The 25,673-nt window shown below is 42.1% G+C and overlaps 1 long non-coding RNA gene across 2 annotated transcripts in view; it reads right to left on the bottom strand.

Annotated features, from left to right (window-relative positions):
* Positions 1 to 25,673, bottom strand: part of LOC138838769 (uncharacterized) — a 70,174-nt gene that overhangs the window by 6,716 nt on the left and 37,785 nt on the right. Inside the window, exon 3 of one of the 2 annotated variants that reach the window (XR_011375745.1) lies at positions 20,959 to 21,136. The exons of the other annotated variant lie outside the window; for it this stretch is intronic. This is a non-coding gene — a long non-coding RNA (uncharacterized lncRNA). Of the gene's footprint in view, positions 1 to 20,958; positions 21,137 to 25,673 lie in introns of those variants that run through there. 2 annotated transcript variants of the gene reach the window in all.

Below are 25,673 nucleotides of genomic sequence, written 5' to 3'. Positions count from 1 at the left end.
CACAGTATCAGCTCCTGAGCCTGTGCTGTGACCCTGACAGATCAGTGTAGGAACCTTCTCAATAAAGTTGCTCCTTTGTTAACAACTTTGTTGCGGTGGACTCTTCACTCCAGATGACTAGGTGGGCTTGCCTGCCTGAGTAGGGGTCTTCCTACTACAGGAACGATTAATAAACCTACCCCTTACCTGAATACCACATGTGTGGTGGTGTTCTTACTCTGCAGCCTCCTCTTTAAAAAACCTAACAGTGGTTAATTGGAGATTAGTCTCGTGAATTTTCTTGCCTGGGCTGGCTTCAAACCTCTACCCTCAGAGCTGTTTCCTAAAGTAGCTAAGATTACAGGAGCAAGACAATTTTTTTTGTTAAATTTTATCCATTCCAGTGTGTGCAAAATTTTACCTTTAATTTGTATTTTCCTTTGTCCAACTCCCTTGAGCACTTTTTCATTTATTTGTGGTCTATTTCAATATTCTATGCTATGATGTGTCAAGTACTTTGTTCTTTATTCTGTTTTATTGATTTGAAAAAGTTCTGTTCTAATTAAAGATCTTTGTACAACAAAAAATAATGTAATTATTTTCTCATATAAATTGATCTCAGAAAATATTACCCCATTTAATGCTGTAACGTACTCAAAATCAACCTCAGAATCAAAGTTTCTTTTCTACCAGTTTAGGAAGAGACCTTCTTTTTATCTATCTAACCAGAACTGTCAAAAGAGAAATGCAATTATGCTCAGTTTTCTTACTGGAACTTTATTAACCAGAAAATATTTACAGGTACCTGTAAGCATTATGCCCACCTTTGGTCCTCAGCTCCACCCAGACCTGAGTTCCTCCCAGTCCTGGAGTTCCCACCATACAGCTGGCCCCTCCTTCTCTCTGCCCAGACCCATCTGAGGTCTGATCTACCTTACTTCCTACCCCTAGACCCTGCTGCTACCTAGACAGTGGAGGCTGCCATGCGCTCTCTCTCTCCAGAGCAAATATGGGTCCTCTAATAAACCTTGTAATAATCTTTCTCCTGTGCCTGCCTGCCTCTGTGTGGTTCCCTTGGGAAGGATGTGATGGATCTTTTCAGGACCTACATTGCTTTTGCTGAAAAGCATTGACTTTTTACTTGGACCCATGAATTAATTAAAAGCAGGAGAAAAACTTGGCATCCCTGCCTCCATTTTTGTATCTGCCTTTGTTGTGAGCCATTCACTTTTTGTTCATTTTGGAATCCTTGAAGGACAGAACTAATCAATGACATCTTTACAAAGAAAGATGGAACAAACTGCTTCCAAGAATGAAATAGAGCCTCCTTGGACAGACCACCTACCAGGTAACAATGACGTTTTTGTCCTGAACAGATTGCTCCTCTCCAATGATGACAAGGATAGCAACTTCTCATCTCAAATCAGGACTGATATAATGACCAACCAAATTGCATCTATAGTTAGGGTTGTTTAACTAAAGATTAAGGATTGATACCTTTTTTACCCTTGCCCCAATTCTTCTATTTAAACCTAAAACTCATGGCTGTACCCTGAAGATGGACTGAAGTCCTTTCTTCGCACAGCTTTCCATGGTCAATAATGGACATCTTTTCTCTTATCTTTACTATTATTTATTTGGCATTCTGAATAAGCGGTCTGACTTGACATATGGAAATCCTGAAGTTTGGGCCTAAAGCCTAAAACTCTGGTTCCAGGATGACTTAAAATAGCCCACCAGTGAAAGGCATCACCAACAGTCAATAGGACAAGGAATCATTTTATTAGCCATGGTGTCTGACCTCCACTATGGAGACAGTGAAGACCAGCCATGAAGTCAAACAGCTCAGGGTATTTAAAGGCAAATCCATTGGGGGGGGGGGGGCGGGGGCACTCGTAGATGGTCAGTGGCAGTTTCATAATTGACAAAGAAGTAAGTTACAAATGGCATCAAAGCAAAGTAAGGTGGCTAAGCCCTAACAATTTCCTGCAATTTCCTGCAGACTTCCTGGTGCCTAGGCAGGAGATGGGGACTGTGCACCCAGCAAGCCTTCCTTTGAAATACAGATATCTGGCTCAGTGGGGTGTGAGCTAGAGGGCTCTGATTTAGAGGAATGCAGATGTCATAACCCTAGGAAAACATTACCTCCCCAAAGGGCAGAAAGCATTGATAGCTCCCCAAACAGCCTAGAGATGAGTGAGATAAGCCATCTTTAGAAATGCGGATGCCTAGAGTAGCCATCCTGGTGCTTAACTCTACCCAGGCCTTTATCTTTGAAATTTAACATTTGGCCCTATTTTCAATCAATACAAATGGTCAAGTTTCAGTAACTTAACCATTTGTTCTATTCCCAGGGTCTGTATCTATGTTTCTGAGGTTATCTGAGACTTGTTCATCCCAGTTAAATTTCCTTCTTCCTTGGTCTAATCAATACCCTACCTGCTTAATTTTTACCTGCTCCTAACAATTTCACATTTTATATTCTTTCTTTTGTGGTGGGGGGTGGTCATCACAACTAAATTCTTGATTTGTAGGCATTTGTATATGCGTATATTCTTTTATCTTCAGTCAGGTAAGTCATTCCTACTTTTTTTCAACCTTTAAGCTCTTACTTCGTTCTGCCTCCATTGAAAAACCTACATTAGAAGTACCTGAACCTGTATCTCCTGAATTTTAATACCTAAGCCTCCAACTAAAACTCTTTTTCCCCATACGGGTTCTGAGTTGAATTGTTCAATAGAATACAGAGAATGTTTTGATGAACTTAGATGGCAAGACATATAACATAAAGCAAAAAAACCTGTTAGATTACATAAATATACAGTGGTTCATTTAAAAGCCTATATGAAGTATATAGGCAGTATGATAGGAAGATGATGCTTATATGATATATAAGCAGTATGATAGGAAGAAAAACTGGAGTCAGCCAACACATCTTGACAGACATCTGTCAAACACCATTGTCCTATATTTCAGTTCCATAGAACATCATTTACAAACTTGTCCCTGTGATAGTCAATGGACTTTGTCATATGACTGTCTCCATTATCTCCACTTCTCTAGAGAAAAGGAGATGTATGAATTATGTTGAGCTAATGAGTAACTCACAGATCATTCAAAAGAATCCTCAAGGGGAGAAGGAAGATATTTCTTTTCCCTATAACACTCTGGGCTGTTTTTGTTTGTTTGGAGAATTGCATTATTGTGTTATTGTTGTTTGCTTTCATATAGGCTTTTAAATGAACCACTGCATTTTTATGTAATCTAACAGGTTTTTGCTTCATGTTATATGTCTTGCATCTATGTTCATCAAAACATTCCCTGTATTCTGTTGAACAATTCAACTCAGAACTTGTATGGGGAAAAAAAGAGTTTTAGTTGGAGGCTTAGGTATTAAAATTCAGGAGACACAAATTCAGGTACCTCTCAAGTAGGTATTTCAATGAAGGCAGAATGAAGTAAGAGCTTAAAGGATGAAAAAAATCAGGAATGACTTACCTGACTGAAGATAAAAGAATGTATGCATATACAAATAACCTATAAATCAAGAGTCCTATATCCTCTATGTAAGCATCTTCTGCCTTAGAGAACTATCTGATCCATTGTTCTGGTTGTTTCCTATGCTTGAGCCAATGGTAAAGGTGACCAAAATTAACATCCCAGGCAGCAACAGAGAAATCCTATCCATCTGCATCCCAAGGTATGTCTGCATCCCCATAACAGCCTGCATCTCAATGGCCTCCTGACTCTAGATTTGAAAGCTATTTTATGTTGCTTTGTGATTTGTTTTCCTCTTATTTCACAATTGTGTGCTAGCACCTTTAATTTTCACATCTAAATATCCAATCTTAGAAGTCTCTTTTGTTTGTTGAGTGACATAAAAGTTAAGATTAATTTCTCCTCTGCACCTTCTATTTCTCTTAAGGAATAATTTATTGGGTTTATTTGCTCTTAATTGATCTCTAGTTTGGACTTCATTTAAAAAATTTATATTTCTTACATTCTTATTCTTTTCCTCAGCTACATTTCCTCTTTTCTGAACTTTTCTGGTTCTTTTTTGTTCTGATTTTCATATCTTAATGTTATTTTCTAAAGTATTTGAGGTTTGTTTTCAAATACAAGGCTAGAGTTTCTGTGTTGTAGGCATTCATTTCTGGCATTCTTTCTTTACCTGTCCCTTCTCTCATTCACCTTCTAAACTCATTCTGTGGTCTCTTTCTGTGAGGTATATGACATAGTTTTCTTTTTGTGTCTGTTTCGCTTAACTTAAAAATCTCCTCCAGGTTCTTCTGAGCTGTTTGCACGTGGCACAATCCTCTTCTTGAAGGCTGAATTACATTTCTTTATTATACTATAGTTTCTTTACCTATTTATTTGTTGATGGACACTTGGGCTGTTTTCATATCTTGCCTAGGGTGAATCGTGCAGCAGGAAACATGGAAACAAAGATAGCTCCAGAAATAAAAGTCAATTAAGTCAAATAAATAGACAGTAGATCCAGAGACAAGGGCAGGGGAGGGAAAGAAGCCCATCAGAGCCCACACTTGAAATTAAGATGAAAAGCTAAAAGCTGCAAGACACAGCCTAAGCATCACTGCTAATATTGCTTTACTATATATAAAAACTGTGCAGAGAATAGATTCAGGTGGTCTTAACATAAAAGCTAACTGTGGAGGAATATGTTAATTTGCCTAAACTGTATTAATCATTTCACTGTGTGTAAGGAAACCAAGACATTTGATGTATATTAACTCTATACAATAAAAAAACTAACTTAAAATAAGGCAAAAGGAAGTGGAGATGTAATTCAAGTGAGTGCCAGACTTGAGTAAAAAAGCCAAGCAAAAGCATGAGGCCTTGACTTCAAGCCTCAGTATCAATCAACCAACCAACAAATAAACAAAAAATAAAATAAGCCATCATCATTCTTTCTAGTCATTTATGTATGGAATTACTTCCTTTCATTTTTAGATGCTCATTCTGTTGTTGTAGAAGCACAGCAATGGCTCTGTCCCCTCTCTGGTTCTTCAACTTTACCTTGCTTGCCCTGCTCTCCATGGCCTGGGCCCTCCTCATCAGGTTACAGCATCTGTGCTTTTGCTTTATCTTGGCTGTTCCTTCCTGTCAGCTAATTCTTCAGATCACAGGACCAAGATTGCTTAGGGCCCTAAGCTATATAGAAGGCCAGCCTCTCTCCTATGATCGGCAGAGCAGAGAAAGCACAGGCTGTGTCAGCTGCTCAGTCAAAGTGGCCTATGTTTGCCTTTGGTTACTTTGACTCTGTTTAAGATGTGAGAAAAAAAATGTCTTAATTCAGCTCTGAAGAATCCAGATGGGGACTTCTGAATCCAAGGCCTTTAGGATTACAGAAGACAAAATAAACATGAGAAAAATAGCTGGCTGCCAGTGGCACATACCGATAATGCTAGTTATTCAGGAGTCTGAGATCCAGAGTTTGGAGTAGAAGCCAGCTGAACAAGAAAATGTGACACTTCATCTTCCAAACAACAAGGAAAAAGCAAGGCAGGAGGTGTGGCTCACATGGTAGAGCACCATCCAGCCAAGCAGAACAAGTAAAGGCCTGGAGTTCAAACTCAAGTACTTTCTAGAAAGAAAGAGAGAAAGAGAGAAAGAGAATGAGAGAGAGACAGACAGACAGACAGACAGGGAGAGAGGAAGGAAGGAAGGAAGGAAGGAAGGAAGGAAGGAAGGAAGGAAGGAAGGAAGTCATCAGAACTAGTATTTGAAACACCAAAAAGGACTTAGAGTTCATGGGTATTTTAGTTTAGAGTAGTTTATTGGCACTGCTACAGATTGCTAGAACTTTGAGCTTGCTAGGTAATTTCTCTAGCACTGAGCCCTTGAGTTTATAGATTTTTTTGGATAAGCCTCATTTATAAATGCATTCTCCATTCTGATTGATTAAAAATACAAAAAAAACATAATTACTTAGAAATCTTTTATTTTCTAATTCTGAGATGCTCGGGGGATTCATTTCTATCAGTGCATTTATAGGCATCACCATAACCTTTCTTTATTTAAGAAGCTACTCCTTTTTAGCATCCTGGGACAAGTCCTATTTTAATTAGTATAATCATCAGGGAAATTTCAATAACTATTTCCTAGGCCACTGACAAATGCCAAAAGCAGGTACTAAGATCAGTCAGATTCAATCAAGAAACAAAAGGACAGTATGATTAGTCATATAATGAGATATTTACAATGAGTAGGCATTTATAAACAGGGAAATCAATGTGACTTTGTGATCACTAGAGCTACCATGTGCAAGGGAGCCACAATTCTGTTAGGTTGAAGGGGGCATGATTAGGACCAAAGACCCTGATCTACCCTGCTCCCAGTCTATAATCTTCTTACACAAATCCTCTTGGAGCTACCAGAAACTCAAAGTCAGGAGTCTTTACCATTGCATTTGAATAGCTTAACCTCTTGCCACAGACAGCTGAAGGGAATGAGAAGACAGAGCCTGCAGAAAGGTTAATGGGTATCTCTCAAATCTCTGGACACATGGAATGTCATCATATGCAAAGCCAGTGAATGGGGCAATGTCATTCTTTCTGATGGAAGCATAGAATTCCATTGTACATATATGCCACATTTTCTTGATCCATTCATTCACTGAGGGGCATCTGGATTGATTCCATGTCTTGGCTAAGGTAAATAATGCTGCAATAAAAATAGTTGTGCTGGTAGCTTTCGTATGGCCTTGTTTGTGGTCATTTGGGTAAATGCCCAAGAGTGAATTAAGTTAAGTAGGCCAGACCCAAAGAAACATAGGCTGCCTGGTTTTCCTCATTTATAATAATTAGTATACATATAGGATAATTCTAGAAGAGGATGACAATAGCTCAATAGCTCTGTACATATGACCTTATAAAATGATGTGAAATGAACTATGAGAAAACAAGAGGGTTTTTTCCTTACAGTGCTATATGCATGTTAGGTTTTTAAAAAGAGGTAGCCGAGTAAGAACTGCACCAGCACGCACATGGTATTCAGGTAAGGGGTAGGTTTATTCAGTAGACCTGCTGGGACCAGGCAAGGGTGGCACTCCACGTGGCTGGGAAAGGCCTGGGAATGAGAGAGAGCTGGGAAAGAGAGGAAAGAGCTAGAAAAGAGCACAAAGAGAGGTAAGAACACCAGCACTCATGTGGTATTCAGGTAAGGGGTAGGTTTATTCAGTTGTCCTGCTGGGACCAGGCAAGGTTGGCACTCCACGTGGCTGGGAATGAGAGAGAGCTGGAAAAGAGAGGAAAGAGCTAGTGCAGAGAGAGAGCAGAGAATAGTGCAGAGAGAGCTAGAAAAGAACAGAGAGAGAGAGGTAAGAACACAGAGAGAGAGCTAGAATAGAACAGAGAGAGAGAGAGCTAGAAACGAACAGAGAGAGAGCTAGAATAGAACAGAGTGAGCTAGAATAGAACAGAGAGAGAGCAAGAAACGAGCAGCAAGAGAGCCTCTGGGCCTGGGCTAGGCCTTATGTAGGGTATGGGCGGGGAAAGGTGTGGCCACATCAAATTCAGATGTGACCTCAGCGGATGCAGATGTGACCTCTTCCAGGTGTCCCCGTTGCCTAGGTAACGCAGGTACTGGGTGGAGATTTTGCTGCGAGGAGGGTGGAGTCTGCTAGACATCCAGGAGTGGACCTTACAATGCAGTTATTTCTTTTTTCTTTCATTTTGACTTTTCCTTTGGTTTACCCCTGTTGTCACTGTTTTTGATTTTGGTACCCTTTGTATTATATATAATTTTAATTTGGGGATAGGAAGGGGAATCACAGAAATCGTAAGACAGAAGACAAGAGGTGAATCAATGCAACAATGATACAAGACACTATGTTGGAAATGAACTTGAGAACTTTAGGAGGAGGGTAGTTGGGGGAAGGATAGCGGGAGAAAATGAGGGAGGGGGAGCAATGTTCAACAAGAGAATTGTACTAATTTCCTTATTTGTGTAACTGTAATCCCCTGTACATCACCTTTACAATAATATATATATATATATATATATATATATATATATATATATATATATATATATACACACATATATATTTTAAGGCAATAAAGTCCAGAAACAAGGTATGGAGGCCAGGGAAAAGACTCCACTCAAAACCTAGATAGATGAGAAGACTCTTATCAAAGTTTACCTTGCCTGGCCAGAAAGTTGACTAGGATTGGTTTTCATAGGTTGGTGAGAGATGTTTCCCAGACTGACTAATGGGCAGATAATACAAGACTGACACTAATTCCCTGCTCATAAAATATTTTCTGGCTCTGCAGCCTCATGCATACAGACCTTTTTCTCCTTACCATTCTTGTCACTGATAGGTTCACTACTTGCTCTGCTGCTCCTGACACATTACACAATGGATAGGCTGGAGAAAGTAGCTGCCCCCAGCTCCCTTGCTGAAGGTCAATGGCAATAACAGAAAATGTACTTTACATAATTCTCATGGAATACAAGGATCACAGAGGTTAAATGGGGGTGGAATGGAAATCTGGTCTCAATGCCCTGCTTCAGGAAGACTTGTCAGGAAACAGGAATTTGTGTTCTTGTGGGAAATGGAGAGAGAACAGCAAACACAAGGTAACAACAAATAGGAAAGGAAGGTTCTAGGGAGGTCAGGGTAAAAAAACCCTTATAACAGTAATGGAATGCAAAGTTCTTTAAGATAGTAAGTATCCTGAGAGCCAAGACCTGCATGTGTAGTAGGAAGACCCCTACTCAGGCAGGCAAGCCCACCTAGTCGTCCGGAGTGACAGAGCCCACCGCAACAAAGTTGGTATTAAAGAAGCAACTTTATTGAGAAGGTTCCTACACTGACCAGCCAGGGCCGCAGCACAGGCTCGGGAGCTGATACTGTGACCCCGAGCGGCCCAGGTTTTTAAAAGCAAAAATCACAAGGTGAAGCCTGGTCACGTAGGCGACCAATGAGATTTTCACACACCCAAAAGATTGCACAGTCATACCAGACCACACGCAGGTGGCCAGTGAGGTTGCACTTTGTCACATAATGGCTGTTTAAACCAGCCTATCACTTTTGGTTTAAATGATTTGCGAATTCAATGGTAAAGTGGAGCTTAAGGTAAACATACACAAAGGAGTTTAACATATACATGTGAAAAAGGTAGAGTTTATAGTAAACTCAGGATGTCAGCCAGCATGCCAGCCAGCATGCCAGCATGAGCCAGATTACTGGCTACCTGTTTAATTGGTCAGTCTTTAACAAAACAATGAAGGTGGGTTAAGTTAAGGGGAGGGGGACCTAGAAGCATTCTTTTCATTGGGCTGGTTGGAGCCAAGGTTGTTTTTTTTTTTCTATAATCCCTAAAACAAAAACAAAACCTGTAAAGAAGCTGTTCCAGCTCCAGTCTCCTCTCAGGGCCTAGTTCACATGGACTAGAGAGTAAGGCATGAGTCTTGAGACAGAAAGGACAAGTATCAAGTATATGGGAAAGTACCTCAAAGAATATCACAAACAAGTACTTTTTTGCTTTCTATGTGGCACTGAACCAAGTACAAGGACTTGCCAATGACTATTGCCACCTATCATCAAGGCTGTGGTGAGACCTCTGGAAACAGTCCTGCAAGATTGAGAGAACCAATCCCCACCCCATACCCCACACCGCTGCACCACTCCCTCCTGCCTTCCCCTCTGCTCTATGGCTGTTTCTTCCCACTGGGGAGCCCAACTACAGCCATAGAGTAAGTGGGCCTGTTGATACAAGGCAGATAAAGAACTTCCAGCCAGGTAGATGCAGGCATATAGCATACAGAGTGCAGACAGAATATCTAACAGGCAAATGGCAGCTCTGCTCCTCAGATACTTGTACAGCCTGACCGACCCTTTACTGGAGGAGGAATGAGGATACTGTGTCCATGGCTTCCCAGGTGCTTTGCTGTGGCCAGAAATTCACTCTTAGTTTGACTATGCCCTGCTGGTTGTAGTGTACCCAACAGACAAATGAGACATGCAGTGAGCATCACAGAATTTAAATACCAGCATGTACAAGAAAGTTGTATAGCATTCCCAAAGTTGTACCTCTGGCCATTTGCAGTAGTAATTAACAGACAAATATATAAATATAAACTCTCAGAGGTGAAAAGCTATTAGCCACTAGCACAAGACACTCTGGAAAAATCTGAATTATTTGAAGAAGGTTTCGTGTAATGTTGGGTATGTGGTTGAAACCAACAATATAGAAAGCACAAATTGAATTGTCTAGAAAATTACTGTAGGGGTCTGGGAATGATAGCACACACCTCAGAGACTTGGGAAACAAAGTTAAGGACAGTGATTCAAGGCCAACCTAGTCAAAACAGTTAATGAGATCACATCTTACAAATAAGCAAGACAGGGTGGCTCATGTCTTTAATCCTGACAACCTCTAGGCACAGGAAGATCATAGTCTGAAGCCAGCCCAGACAAAATTTAATACACTATCTAAAAACTAACTAAATGCAAAAGGGAATCAAGGGGTAGCTCAAGGGGTGAAGCACATGCCTAGCAAGCAAGAGGACCTGAAATTTGTGCTTTAAGTGAGACCTACAAATTTTTACCCTTAGTTACAAACCTTTCTAGTTCTCTCTTGCTTTTAGAAATACTGAATGGAAACAAGAGTCAAGATGCCTCTAAATTTCTAAGGTATAACTCTTCAGTAGAACATGTGCTTACCACACATAAAACCCTGAATTCAATCCTCAGCATCCCCACTCTAAAAAAGACAATTTCAATGAGAATAAAATGTTTGTGTGGGCAATACATTTTGGTTGTCCAGCTCCCTGAATGAGATAGATCCTGACTCCCATAAGACTTGTCTAGCATGCAGTTTACTCCTTTATCCATGGAGAGTAAATTATCCCAAGACACGGTACATAGGGGCCCTTGTAGGGCCAAAGGGAAGGGAGGAGTTTGGAGCATCAATGAGTCTTTCTTTTTCTTTTTCTTTTCTTTGTTCTTTCTTTTCTTTTCTTCCTTTTTTTGGGTTCAACAGGAAGATAATAAATCTTTATTACAGAACTAGAAATAAAAATATCAAGACAGGGCAAGGGCTCACATGAAAAATAAAAGGGACCATTGCAAAAGACCTCTTGTTTATAAGGATGACTTGACTTTATCAGTGAAGAGGAGTGTGAGGGAGAGAAATATTTCCTGTGGAGCAGAGACTGCTTTCCCAAGATAGATCAGCCCCTGGGTCTTTAGCACGCCGATCTCCAGCTTTGTGTTCTTCCCTGAAACTCTTAAGAAGAGGGTGTGATCTTAGTAGCCTTATAGAGTTAATGTACTGAATAGAACATTCCAACGGAGGGGCTGGGAAGGTGGCTCAGTGGTAGAGCGCTTGCCTTGCATGCATGAAGCCCTCGATTCCTCAGCACCACATAAGCAAAAAGAAAAAAGCCGGAAGTGGCGCTGTGGCTCAAGTGGTAGAGCACTAGCCTTGAGCTGAAGAGCTGAGGGACAGCGCCCAGGCCCAGAGTTCAGGCCCCATGACCGGACCCCCCCCCCAAAAGAAAGAACATTCCAACGGAAACCTGGGTTGGGTCTTGATTCTTCACTAGTTAGCATGTGGTCTTCAGCAAGTTGCTTAACCTAGTTATTTAGAAAGAAAGAAAGAAAGAAAGAAAGAAAGAAAGAAAGAAAGAAAGAAAGAAAGAAAGAAAGAAAGAAAGAAAGAAAGAAAGAAAGAAAGAAAGAAAGAAAGAAAGAAAGAGAGAGAGAGAGAGAGAAAGAAAGAAAGAAAGAAAGAACAGTCAGAATAGACAAAATGAATTGCTTAGTGTTCCATTTGTAACAAAGTCCCAATCCTAAACCACTTGTCCATAATAAGAGCTGTACATTTCTAGAGTAAGAAAAACACCTAATTATAGGTGTTTTTCATTCTGTTATTTGTTTGTTCATTCATTCACTGAATATGAGTGGAGCATACTACCAGTGAAGGAATAAAAGCAGCAACTTCAGTGTTCTTGACACCACAACAAGCTTCTGTCTTCATTGCTCTCTCATCTGTTACACATATCATTTAGCTACCCAAATCAGTAGTTGATTTCCTAAGAAAAAGATATGGAGAAATATCATATAGAAATTAATTACTTGCTTGTTAAATCCACTTCCATCCTCAGTAACAACCGTGCTGGGCCTGAAATATCAAGGTGTTCAGAAGAATCATTTTTACTTCCAAGGCTGCCTCTTCATTATTGTTGACAAGGACAACAGCTAAGGAAATAGCATCACAGTCTGGGCTTTGGCCTTGATGAAGGAAGAACAGGCTGAGCTTTCATTATAAGCAACTAGATAAACATCAGTTTTGAAACAGGCTAAAAAAAAAAATGATGTCCCTAGGAGGGTGGACATGTACCTGAAGAGGCTTCTTATTGCTTTTCTATTCTGCCTATGAGGAACTTCAAGATCCAATGAGGGAGAGAGAACACAAATGAAGCCTTAACTCTGCACTAAATTGAAAAGAAAAAGTCAGTATAGTTAGTTCTAATACTGGGGCTTGAACTCAGGGCTTGATTACTGCCTCTTAGCTTTTTCACTCAAGACTGACATACTACTATTTGAGCCACAGCTCCACTTCCAGCTTTCGGTGATTACTTAGAGATAAGACTCTCACAGACTTTGTTAGTATTATGCTCTCCTTTGGTCCTCCCTCCATACAGCTGTCCCCTTCCTCTCTCCTCCCAGACCCACCTGAACTCCCATCTACCTCATTTCCTATCCCTCAGACCCTCCTGCTACCTGGATGGTGACGGAAGCCATGTGGTCTCCCTCTTGGGGGAAATATGGCTCTTTTAATAAACCTTATAATAATCTTTTTCTGTGCCTGCCTGCCTCTGCATGGTCCCCTGGGATGGATGTGTGGTGGCCCGTACAGGGATAGGCTCCCCAGTGGATTTGCTCTCCCCTCCACTTCGAAGGGGGTTCAACCAGCTGCCCCGGGACCTATCCTGGGATGCTACACTCGGGCCTCCAGAAGACCACCAAGGTAACTTTCTCCTGACAGAGTGCTCTACCTGCCCATCCAATACCGCTATTTAAGCCCTACCCAGGTTAGTAACCAGTAAGTGGAGTTCTGGGTTTCCGATTTTTGTAATTCTGTCTGTAAGGCCACCAGGACCTTCGTGGGTTAACCGAACCTCACCCCCGCTGCCTAACCAAAATCTTGGCCAAGTGCTCAGAACTGGCCACTAGGGCCTACCATGGTCCAGAGCCCCCATGGAGAAAACTTGATGACATTTCTCACTGTTGGGCCCCCCCTGCTACCCCATTTCAAGCCAAATAGCACCACAGGGGACACTCTGTGGCAAGCACTTGGCTCTTGGTCACTATACCATGGGAAGGATACTAAAGTTCTTTACATTAAGGCCACCTGGGCCTTGAGGGCTGCTGGGTCCCCATCAGAATCAAATTTGGCCCCAAATTTAAAACTCCACTTCTGTGAACACTCAGGCAGGTAACACTCTCCCTCTCTCTCTCCCCCCCCCCCCCTTATCTTTCTCCTGTGCCTGTCTGCCTCTGCCTACCTGGGATAGTTTGAAGTACAATCTTTGGATTGCAACTGAAATTTCTAGTTTAGAGAAGAGGATTCATCTAGGACACAAAGAACTCTAGAAATCAGCATGCAATACCCCGAGATTTGAGTATCTGGGTGTGTGAATTTCAAATGTGTCTCCACAAAGCTAACTACAGAATGAATGACAGATGAATGTGACCTGGATGAGTCCCAAAAGCATTCTGTTAAATTTAAGATACACGAGGAATGCATAAGGCATGAAACATTTCAAAGAACTCTAAGAAAAAAAGGAATTAAATGGCAAAGATGAATCAATATTACCAAGGACCTGGGATCAGATGGAGGATGGTTGACATGGAGTATTCAGGACATCTTCTACATATTGATTGTGGCATATATTTGCCAAAAGCTAATTACACACTTAAAAATTGGATAAAAATAGCAACAGTGACAAGTAAACTGCTGTAGTCATAGTCAAGGAGTTCCTTGAAAGGGAAATTTGAGATGTGCTTGGGCAAAATTAAACCTTGTGGCCTTTCATTCACCAAGCTCTGAGATAAGACAATGAGTATAAATAGCCACAGAAAGAACTGCAGTAAAGTAGAACCTGATGGCCTGATGGCCAAACCAGGAATCTCAGTGCTCTGAGAGCTGAAGAAGAGGATCAATAATTTGAGGCCAGCCAGGAGCTAGTAGCACATCCTATAATCCTACCTATTTAGGAGGCTGAGATCTGAGGATCACAGTCAAAGCCAACTCATACAGAATAGTACTCGAAACTCTTACCTCCAATTAATCAGCAAAAAGCCAGAAGTGGAGGTGTGGCTTAAGTGTGGCTTAAGGCCTTGAATTCAAGGCCTTGCACTGGCCAAAAATCATGAATTTGAGGCCAGCGTGGGCTACATAGAAAGACCCTACCTCTCCCCTCTCCCCAACTACAACAGCAACAACAACAAAATGCAGTATTGCAGTTAGATTTAAAAGAACTACAATTATCCTCTTTCTAATACTAACATTGGAAATGTATACCCTGGTTCAGGGTAACAGACCTTCTTCTGGCTGGGGCACAACTTGGTGTGATGGCTTTTACTTAGAGCACAGCCCTACCCAGTGGAGAATGGTCTCTCTAGTGTGACTGCACTAAATTATCATTATAGCTTCTAAATTCTGCAGTAGCAGCTAAGTAACATGTGTGTGTATACAGCTGAGTGCTATATTGTGTTATTTCACTACTATTTTCTAGAGAAAATCTATTTACACTTCTCTTGTGAGGTGTCTTTTATCTTTTGATAAATGCCACTTTCTGGCTTACTGCAGCCAGTGAAGGCTTGTTCCTTACTTTTCCCAACACATGGAAGACTGCTCTCTGCAGTGGCCAGATAATGAGAAATTCTTTCAGTGGTTAAAAGAAATGTGAAATGAAGAGAAGATGCCAGGCCTAGAAGGTGTAAGGAGGCAGGGAAGAGCCCCCTCACCTCAGGGGTATATTTTAAAGCTTCTAGCTTCTGGCTCTCAATTAACAGATCCACAGTTTGATTCCCAAGCCAGGACTTGTTCTGGTCAGGTCAAGCTGAATTATTGGAAGTGTCAAGATAAGTTGTTTTACAGAGTCTCAAGACAAGGAAATAGCTCCTCCTCATAAAGCGACTAGCTCAACTCCTCCATGTTTTAGACAGGCCATGTTAAGGGTCCTGCAATATTCTGGGTTGGTGTATATATTTAGTAAAAAATATTCTTTTCAAAAATAAAGTGATGTCTTTAAGATGGCAAGGGGGCACAGAAATGGAGGGACAAAGGGTGAATAAATCCAACAGGATACTCATTAATTAGATACTATGTTGATACGATGGAGGGAAAAACTGGGAGAGAGCTAGGAAAGGGGCAACATGGTTCCAAAAGAAATGTACTCTCTGGCCAGGTGCTGGAAGCTCATATTTATAATCTTAGCTGCTCAGGAGGCTGAGATCTGAGGATCAGAGTGAGAAGCCAGACAGAGCTGAAAAGTCCCTGCGAGACTCTTATATCCAATTAACCACAAGAAAACCAGAAGTGAGGTGTGGCTTAACGTGGTGGTGGGCTTATCTTGAGCAAAAGAGCTCAGGGACAGCACGAAGCCCTGAGTTCAAATCCCATGACTGACAGAAAGAAAAAAAGAAAGAAAGAAAAAAAGAAATGTACTCTATACCTAACTTTCATAATAGTAACCCCTCTGTGTATCACCTTTATTATAACAATAAAAAAATGAAAATGAAAATAAGATAGCCACCAAAGCCAGATGTGTTTTGGGTAGAGACTATCTAGCCTGCTATGGCTAGAGAAAGTGGATAGAGAAAGTTAACTTATTTGTGAAAAGCTTTAAAAAATAAATATAACTCTGTTTTTTACCTTTCTTCCTACTACATGAGTGCACATACATGTATCCACACAATAACACAACACAGCCATCAACACAACACAGCCATCAAAAACTCTCCCTCCAGCACTAATTGCTTCACAACCAAAGTAAGGCATGTTTCATTACTTCCTTGTCACTTGATTTCTGCATCTCCAAAACAATGTCACAGTCAGCTGTATGCATTGTTCGCCAGCCTCGCATGAATAAGTCTCTGTATGTTCCTCCTGGAGACAATACCCAGTCCTACTGGGTAGTCACTTTGATTCTTCTGTGAGGTTTACGAACACAGCCATGGTTCCTCAATATGTGCTCAGATGCTCTGTGATCCACAGCAGATACTCACAGGTACAGGAACACATCTGGCCAGGATCCATGGTACCTTGTGGTCTCAAGGGCCCCTGTCTTTACAAATAAGGCCTCTCCATGTCTTCTTATCATGCTCAGAGGCCGGTGCACAGATAGCTAGACCCCAGCTCTCCCAGCCCCTGACCAACTCCTGGTACTTCAATTTTGTACAGTATCCCCACTTCTGGAAAGCTGAATGCCATGACACTCCATACTTCACAGCTGTCCTGCCAGTAATCACCATATTCCCCCACATCTCTTCCCATGGCCTGCTAATGACATCCATTTCTTTCAGAATCATGTCCAACCTGTATATGGTGAGGCAGGAGTGGCCTCCACCCTTCTCAGCCTCCCTCAGCCTCCCTCAGCCCTCCTCACACTGGTGGCTCAGTGAGCAGATTCTTACCCCAGAACCAACCATGGCTCTCATAGCCTACAGTCTCTCCACTCTGCTCCAAACTCCTCCTTGTTCCTTGCAGAACCTGCTCACATTTCAAAGTTTCTGCAAACAGACTAGCAGAGCATTGCTGCCTCCCCTGAGCCCTCCCTGGTCCTCTGCTGCCAGGGAAGCATGGTTTGGATTGCACAAGTGGATTCACCTGGGAAAATCCCATTGTCTGCTCCATACAGAGCCATCTGGCCTGACAGGTTGCCCACCTACCTCACTTCCAACCACACATACGGTTCCAGTCAAATCAGCCTTCATTCTGGGCCTCAGAGAGGCCAAACCTCTCCCTGCCTCAGGCTTTTCTCTGTTACTCTCTACTTTTCTCTGCAAATGGCCACCTTCTTCTCATCTTCCAAGTCTTAATTCAAATGTTTCAAACACAGAGAGGTCTCTCACAAACATGTCTGAAGAATAATGACAACTTCCTTTCCACTTCCTCTGCAGCTGGCAATCCAGTGATGACAGATGTTTAAGCCAATAACAGCAGTTACTTTGTTTGATCTCAGAGGCATAGAAAGTATGTGTATATATACAAGCATACAGATGTGCATATCATGTATTTACTCTCATACATTTATATACCCACATACATACACACCCATGCATTCACATGCACATGTGAACACACACTCATACCTTTAGATAACCACACATATACTCATTCATGCATAAATGTACACATGTGAACATGCATATATATGCACACACATTTATATAGTATACCCATATGTATTTATATAGTATACCCATACATTTATATAGTATACCCATATGTATATGCCCATGCATATATATATATATATATATATATATATATATATGTACACATATGCTTCATCCTCTCTTCCTCATCTTGGGCCCCTCATGACATCAGTGTTGCTCTGAGAGCTGAATGGAGAACACCACAATGGCATATTTCTTTATTTAATTTCTGTCTTCCCCATGAAAAAAGACCAGAAGCATCTAGTTCTATCTACGGGTAAGTGAAGCCAATACCCAGAGGGGAAAATAATGGAGGTTGGTTTTCTGTGTGCTTGCTGGCCTATGGAAAGGCCATTCTAAAGGGTGTCAGGGAGCTAGCTGAAAGATTCAAAAAGCTCCAAGAGTGGAAGGCACAAAGGGCTACCAGCACATTACCTCTCACTGTGGACAGCAACAGCTCCATCCAGGATTCCTAACCCTGCCTGAGTTAGGTTCTCCTGAACTCCCCACTATAAATGACATAAACTGTTAGAGATAAAAGGATGACTTGCTTTGTCAGTCAGGGGTCTCCAGAAAAACAGGCTCAATATATGTAAACATATAGGAAGGAAGGACTGTGATTCAGTGGAATGGCAAGTCCAAAATCTGCAGCTAGAGACCCAGGAGAGAGCTATAAGTCACCTGCTGGTGGGATTTCTTGTTAGGATTGTTCTGCATGCAAGCTTACAGAATTCCCCCAAACCATATTTCTTTTTTTTAATTTTTATTTATTTTTCATTGTGAAAATACTGTACAGAGGGGTTACAATTAGATGGGCAAGATAATGAGTACATTTCTTATCAAACATTGTAGCCTCCTCCTTTGTTTCCCCTTCCCATCCCTTCCCAGCCTCCCCCCACCCCCCCACCCAATCCTCTCCCCCCCCCACCAAAGTTGTAAAGTTCGTTTTCAACATGACAATTTGTACTTCTCATTGTTGCAACAGGTCAACCTGTATCATTATTTAAACGACTTGTTTTTCTCCTTCCCCTCCACAAAATATACCGACATCAAATACAGTGAAAACAGGGGTTATACTGTGGGGGAGGGACATACAAAGCAACAAAGAAATAATCTTATAAATGCATTAGAAACAAATGCAGGAAAGAAAAAGAACATTTGAATACATATCTTAGGGTTCATTTTCCTAACATCATCTTATCTGACCTTTTCTGCTTGACTCATACATATACTAGATATTGCAAATAAGGGAAACCATGGGACCTATGTTTCTTTGGGCTTGGCTTACTTCACTTAATATAATTTTTTCCAAGTCTTTCCATTTCCTAACAAATGGGGCAATGTCATTCTTTCTGGTAGAGGCATAGAATTCCATTGTGTATATATACCACATTTTCTTGATCCATTCATCTACTGAGGGGCATCTGGGTTGGTTCCATATCTTAGATATAGTCCCCAAACCATATTTCTAGTCACTGGTCAAGACCAAATTTCTATCCAGGTGTTTCTCTGATCTTAATTAAAGGATCCAAGAAAAGAAGCAAAAAGGGAATCTAATTCTCTGTTCTCTCTCTCTCTCTCTCTCTCTCTCTCTCTCTCTCTCTCTCTCTCTCTCTCTCTCTCTCTCTCTCTGTCCCTCTCCCTCTCCCTTTCTCTCTCTCTCTCCCTCTCCCCTCCCCCTCTCTGTGTAGCGATGGGAATGAGTTTGTATCTCCTGGGCTTTGATGAATGGTCGCTCTTGCTTGTTTGGAGCTGGTCCTGCTGGCTCCTCTCCTCATATTAGGAGGCAGTGGTGAGGAGCTGAAGCAGGAGAAACCTTCATTCAGCCTCAAGAACAGGCACATGAAGCTTTTTTGTAAAATCTACCAATAGAAATAGAACAGCAAGAGTCTGGCACAATGGCTCAAGACTTGAGAAATGATGATTGGGGATCAAGGATAGAAATGAGCCTAAGCAAAACTGTTCATGAGACTTCGTCTCAACCTTAGTGGTACAAGCCCCTTATCCCAGCTATAAGGTAAGTTCAGCAACATGCCTGTCATCCCCAGTGACAAGTAGGAGGATCACAGCCTAGGCTCAGACATGAAATAAAACCACTGCTTCAGAAATAACCAACACCAAAACAGGTTGGAGCTTTAGAGCATCTGGTTAGCAAGTGTAAAGTCTTGAGTTCAATCTCAGTTACCACCAAAACTAAGAGAAAGAGGGAGGGAAGGAAGGAAGGAAGGAAGGAAGGAAGGAAGGAAGGAAGGAAGGAAGGAAGGAAGGAAGGAAGGAAGGAAGGGAAGGAGAGAGGAAAGGAAGGAGGGAAAGAGAGAAAGAAAAGAAGGAAGGAAGGAAGAAAGGAAGAAAAGAATGGAAGGAAAGGGAAGAGAAGAGAAAGAAGAGCAGGAGAGGAGAGGAGCAAGGAGCTTCAGAAGCTGGTAAAAATGAAGGGGTGATCTACCATGTAAGAGGAGAGGAGAGGGGAAGGGAGGGCATGACAGGGGAGGGGAGGGGATAAGAGAAGAGGGGAGAGGAGACTAGAGGAGGAGAGGGGAGAGTAGAAAAAGAGAGGAGAGAAGAGGAGAAGAGAGGAGCAGAGCATTTGGTGGGGGATGAGGTATCAAGAAGAGGAGAGGAGAGGAGAGGTGAGGAGAGGAGAGGAGAGGAGAGGAGAGGAGAGGAGAGGAGAGGAGAGGAGAGGAGAGGAGAGGAGAGGAGAGGAGAGGAGAGGAACAGAGAGGAACAAGGCATTGGTAGGAGATGATATCAAGAGGCCATGGGAAGGGATCTGAGTTCCTCATGGACTTTAGCTATACAACATCCCCGTGCGATCAAATAATGATGTAACATGCTTAAAATCTGCTTTCTGCTATGAGACACTAACTCCTTACTTGGGCCCATAAATAACTAAAAGTAAGATAAAGGTTGGCATTCTTACCTCCATTTTGTATTTGTCTTTTCTCTAAGCCAGTCTCAGTCACTTTGCAATCACTTTGGATTCCAGGAAAGAAAGGATTGATCTATGTAATATTTTTATGACAAGGAACCAAACTATCCCTGAATAGTAACAGAGCTTTTTAGAACAGACTACTTCCCAAATGAGGAGAATCGCCTATAATGATAAGGCTTTGTCCTGGACAGGAATAATTATCTTGTAGGGACTAAATAGCTCCTCTCAAGTGATCACATCAATAACAACCATCCCCAAACCCTGGAGAACCAGAATTGAGATCATGACCAACCAGGTCATACCTCTAACTGAGACTGTTTATGAATACCTTAATCTCCTTGCTCCTATTTTTTTTCTATTTAAACTAGGTTCATGTATAAATTCTAAAGATGAGTTAAAGCACTACCCATGCCACATAATAGACCTTTCTCAGCCCATCATCATGTCTCTTTATTTGGCATATAAGGGCAAGTGGGGGGACCTGACAATGACTCACAAATACAGCGTGGAGTCCTCTCCTGTCTCTCTCCTTCCCCCCACCCCCACAATTGTCATGTATTCCCACAGCCATGCTGAATGTAGCAGAAAACCCAACAACAGTTAAATCAGCTCTAAGGAAAGTCACTGTCTCTGGTTCCAGCTGGGAGCAGGATGCCCGGCACAGTTCACACAGGTGGATCAGCTGAACTGTGGCATCCAGGACTGCCAACTCCATCTCAACTCTGCCACAGTGGGGATGGGATCAGCTTCCTTCATGCTTGCTGAAGCTATTTCCAACTGGAATGTAGGCCTGCCCCTGTCTAAGAATACAAAAGGGAGGATTAACTTTCCAACAGCCTTTACCAGACGGAGAAACTTCCTTAAGCCCCAAATCTGACTTTTCTATGATTTCCTTTATCTGAGTCATTAGCACAAGACCTGGTCAGGAAAGAAGCTAGACACATGAAAAATCTAGCATTTTCTTTATGGTGAGTAGAAGAATAACTGAGAAAACAGGAAAGTTTCTGTGTTGGTGGCTACATATGAACAGAGAAAATCTCTGTCTCCTCTGTGCACAGGCTGGCCCCACCCTACCCTTCCTTTTCTTGGCAAACTCCTACTTGTTCTAGAATTTCACTCCCTCAACTCTCCTACATGGAGATTTGCTTAATTAGATCCAAGCTGCGAGACCCATTTTGCTAGCTTCCCTGTCTGTTACCAGAATATGAACTCTTTAATTTCTGAGGCAATCTCTGATTGTATGCACCCACCTCAGCCTACACGGAGCCAATTCTCTTCCATTCCAAGTGTGCCAAATCAGCTCTGGGGAATGGATGAGCAAGCATACTGTGGAGCAGGTTAAAATACAGCCCACACCATGCGTAGGGCTCATAGGGTCCTCGGGGCACCTGAGGACAGAAACAAGTGGCCTGAGCCTCTCTAGGCCAACAGGACAATAACGGCTCCCTGGTCGAAAGTTCTTTCTGTTCAGAGAAGAATCATGTGACAGCTGCTGTCCCTCAGTGCCATATGGCTGCTCTTGCTCACTGGTTGACCATGTTTAGCATGTCTAGCATAACTTTCTACATCTAGAACATGTGGTTCTGAAAATTCAGTACAAGACCATCCATGCATGTCTTTATACATTTGTCAGACTCATGGACTATACCACAGTGAACTTTGATATAAACTGTGGACTCTGGGTGATAATCATGGATCACTAGAGGCTCATAGATTCAAACAAATGCATCACTCTTAGAGAGTAGTGAACAATGGGAGAAGCTGTTCATATATGAGAACAGGGAATGATGGAAAACCTTCCTACCTTCTGCTCAGTTTGCAATGTGCCTGAGACACGCTGCCTAATAAAATAAATAAATACATTAATGAAATGCAGTGCCCTCGGGGAAGTGTTAGTCTCCACTGTAGGAGTCAGTCTCCCAATGCAACTGTAACAAATTGCCAGAGTATGAAGTAGCTTAATTATTCATTTGTCTCATGGTTCAGTAGGTGAGGAGTCAACATCAGTTGCAAGCTGCTACAGACAGCATCCCTTTCTAGAGGCTTATCAGTATTTCTTCCTCCATCTTCTAAGTTGGCAATGATCTTTCAAATGAAGCATCTGAGATTCTTCTTCCATTGTCCCATGAACTCCCTGACCACAGCTGGAACACTTCTCTCATTGTAAAGACTTATATGATTTGACTGGCTCTTCAGAAACAATCCACACTCATCTCCCCACCTATCCCCTAACCTTGTTCACAAAGCCTCTTTTTTTACCTGAGGTGCAGGTAAGATTTAGAATGAGAAAATCTCAATGCCCATGGTGTGTGGGAAAATGAGATATAGGGAAGATTAGGCCTGGGAAACTGAGATCCAGTATATACTGGGTTGTACATGTGCAACTTCAACTCAGGCCATCTTTAAAGAGACCTCTCTGAGTATACTAATGCGGTATGTACAAAGTGTGCCATGTGCTTAGTTTCAGGTGAAGCCTTAAGTCCCTCCAGAAAAGGAAGGAAGGATGCTATGCTCTGTCCATTCCATGATGGACTCTTGGCATTAGACTGATGAAACAGTGCCTGGCCAGGAATCAAATCTGCAGGCACCAAATCCCTATGATCCCAGCATTCTCCCTGACATTACGTATCAGAGGGCAAGTATCATCACAGAAGGACAAAGTCTGCCCTGGAGACAGCTATACTGCTGTGCAGAGGGGAGAATGACTGTCCTCCCTAGGTCTCATAGGCCTGAGCAGCACTGGCAACTTCATCCACATCTGCCAACCAGGGCTGAACAAAGGCACCATTCAACTGTGTCCATCCTGCTGAGTGGAATGCTCTTCCCCTAGACCTCTGCTTCAGGACACAGGTCTACAGTGAGGTACTCAGTGCTAAGGTGGCTGCAGGATGTAAATCCCCTGCCAGGCAGTTGTGCATAGCATGTTGTTTTCATACCTAACTGGTCCTAATTACAAGGCAGTGGGATGTGAAATACTAAAAGAAAATAGAAAGGATGGAGCACCTTCTGAGGTCTGCTGAATAGGAAAAGGAATTTGTCTTCTAGATCATTGATTTGTCATCATTAAGACTCGAGACACCTCTCCATGAGCATCAGTACCTCAGCATCCTGAATGCACCTTGCTTGTTCTTATTCCTAGGACTTAAATCTACAGTGCCCAGCGAAAACAGCTTTGATTTGGTGCTGGCCCATCTCACCTTATCAAATGTTGTTTATCTCCTACATTCAGAAGGAGGAATTATTTTTTTATTTCAGCATTACTGGATTTTGTTTGTTTTGGGTTTTTTCTGTTCTGCTTTCTTGTGTGTATGCACATATATATGTGCACGTGTGTGTGCATGTGTGTGTGTATCTGTGTTTGTCTGTGTCTGTGAATGTGCATGGGGCTTGAACTCAGAACCTGAGCATTGTTTCTTCAAGTCTTCTGCTCAAGAGGAGAAGTAGAGGTTTTTCACCTCCACTTCTGGTTTTTTGCTGATCAACTGGAGATAAGAGGCTCACAGGTTCCTGCCCACTCTAGTTTTAAACCACAATCTTCTAATCTCAGCCTCCTGAGTAGCTAGAATTACAAATATAAACCATCAGCTTATGGCTATGGTTAGTATTGAAGTTTGAGCTCAGGATCTCATGCTTACTAGGCCAGTACTCTATCACTTAAACCATACCTCCAGCCCTGCTCATACTGGTTATTTTCAAAATAGGGTCTTGTTAGGCTGAGCTTGAATCCTCCTACTTTAGGCTTCCTGTCTTTTCAAGGATTATAGACCTTGGCCATCATACCAGACATGGGGGATAAGGACTTTCCTGCTCGAGCTATTTTGGAACCTCAGCCCTCCCAAGTAGCTAGGATCATAGGCATAACCTATTAGTACTGGGCTCCAGAATGAGTGGTCTTACTGAGACACACAAATGTCTGGGTAGTATTGAATAGAAGGAGAACAGCCCAGGAATGACAGGCAGGATGGAGCTATCACTGGAAGAAAGGGAAGGGAAGACCCAGCAGCAACATTTCTTGTTTCTTTTTCTCTTCCAGATGCCTGACTGTGGCCTCCTAACTGTAAGAAGGATTTCTCAGGACCTGGATGAAGCTAGCATTGAGAAATAGGTACCACAGACATAGGTTTGAGATACAGAAAGTGGAAAGTACATTTCTGACTAAGACAAATGTTCATCAGATGAAATGGAAGACCCTGTTGCCTGGATCCCTCCCCTCCCTGTCTTCCCTGGGGACCACACTACCAGCCAGCTCTATTCCATCTGTACACAATGCACTTCAGGTCAGGGCTTTGCCTCCTGGCTCACCTGTAGTTTCCCAAGGGACTGTTATCTCCAGAGATACATCTGACACATTACATCCTCTTGGCTTTCTTTCCCTTTCTATCACTTCAGGAACTCACTCTGGACTTCACATGAAAAAGAAATGAATTTATACTGCTCTAAGCCTTTTGAGTTTATATGTGTTACCCCTAGCCTGACTTGAATAACTACTCTCCTCCAATCCAAGCAGTTCTGTGAGGGTAGAGATGTCACAGAAGATTTAAGCCCCCTGGTACAAAAGTAGTTCCCCTCCTATTACCCCACCCCATCACCAGCATCTGGGACACAGAAGGTCTGAGGAAGTAGATTTTAGATAAACTCATGAATGAATGTGTAAATAAATGAATTGTGTGCTTTGGAGACATTCATATGCCTGCAATTGCCTGCCAGCCAATCTCTTCTCTGGGAGATTGACCCTGAGCATTTGCCACACTGGTGTCCTCAGACACTTTCATGCAAAGGGTTCTTCATACCCCAGTTTTATCAGACCATTAGCTTCAGAATGGAGGAATAGTATCATCTCAGCCACTTAGTTCCTGTGTAGTAGACAGCAAGCAACTGAGGGTGTAAATTTTTTCCCCATTCAGTTGATCTTTTGAGTGCTCATTTCAAATACTAAATTGCTAACTGAGAGGGATGCTCATCATCAGTACTTTAATTCATTTGAACTTCAGGTAGTCTCCAAGGTATTAATGTCCCAGGACGAATGTTGGTGATGTTCAGAGAAGTTGAATGATTCACAAAAAGATGCACAGCCTAGGACTGGTGAAATGGGGCTGGGAACTCAGCCATAGGACTCTCTCTTCTTTTGTGTTCTCTGAAGAAAGCCAAGAGACTGTCTAAGAATAGCAATAGCACAGCCTAGATTTTCCCAGTTAGCCTGTAGGGGCACTGGAACTTGCACAAATCCAATTTGGAGAAGATGATCTCCATGGTCTACTTATTCAGGCTCTGACCACTGTGCATCCAGTCCTAAAAACCATAGTGCTAGAGTTCCTATCCCCATCCCCACAGTCCCCA

The sequence above is a fragment of the Dipodomys merriami genome, unplaced genomic scaffold, assembly GCF_024711535.1.
Source record: "Dipodomys merriami isolate MVZ:Mamm:240054 unplaced genomic scaffold, mDipMer1.0.p SCAF_29, whole genome shotgun sequence".
Lineage (NCBI taxonomy): Eukaryota > Metazoa > Chordata > Mammalia > Rodentia > Heteromyidae > Dipodomys > Dipodomys merriami.
This window is presented reverse-complemented; position numbering and strand designations above follow the sequence as displayed.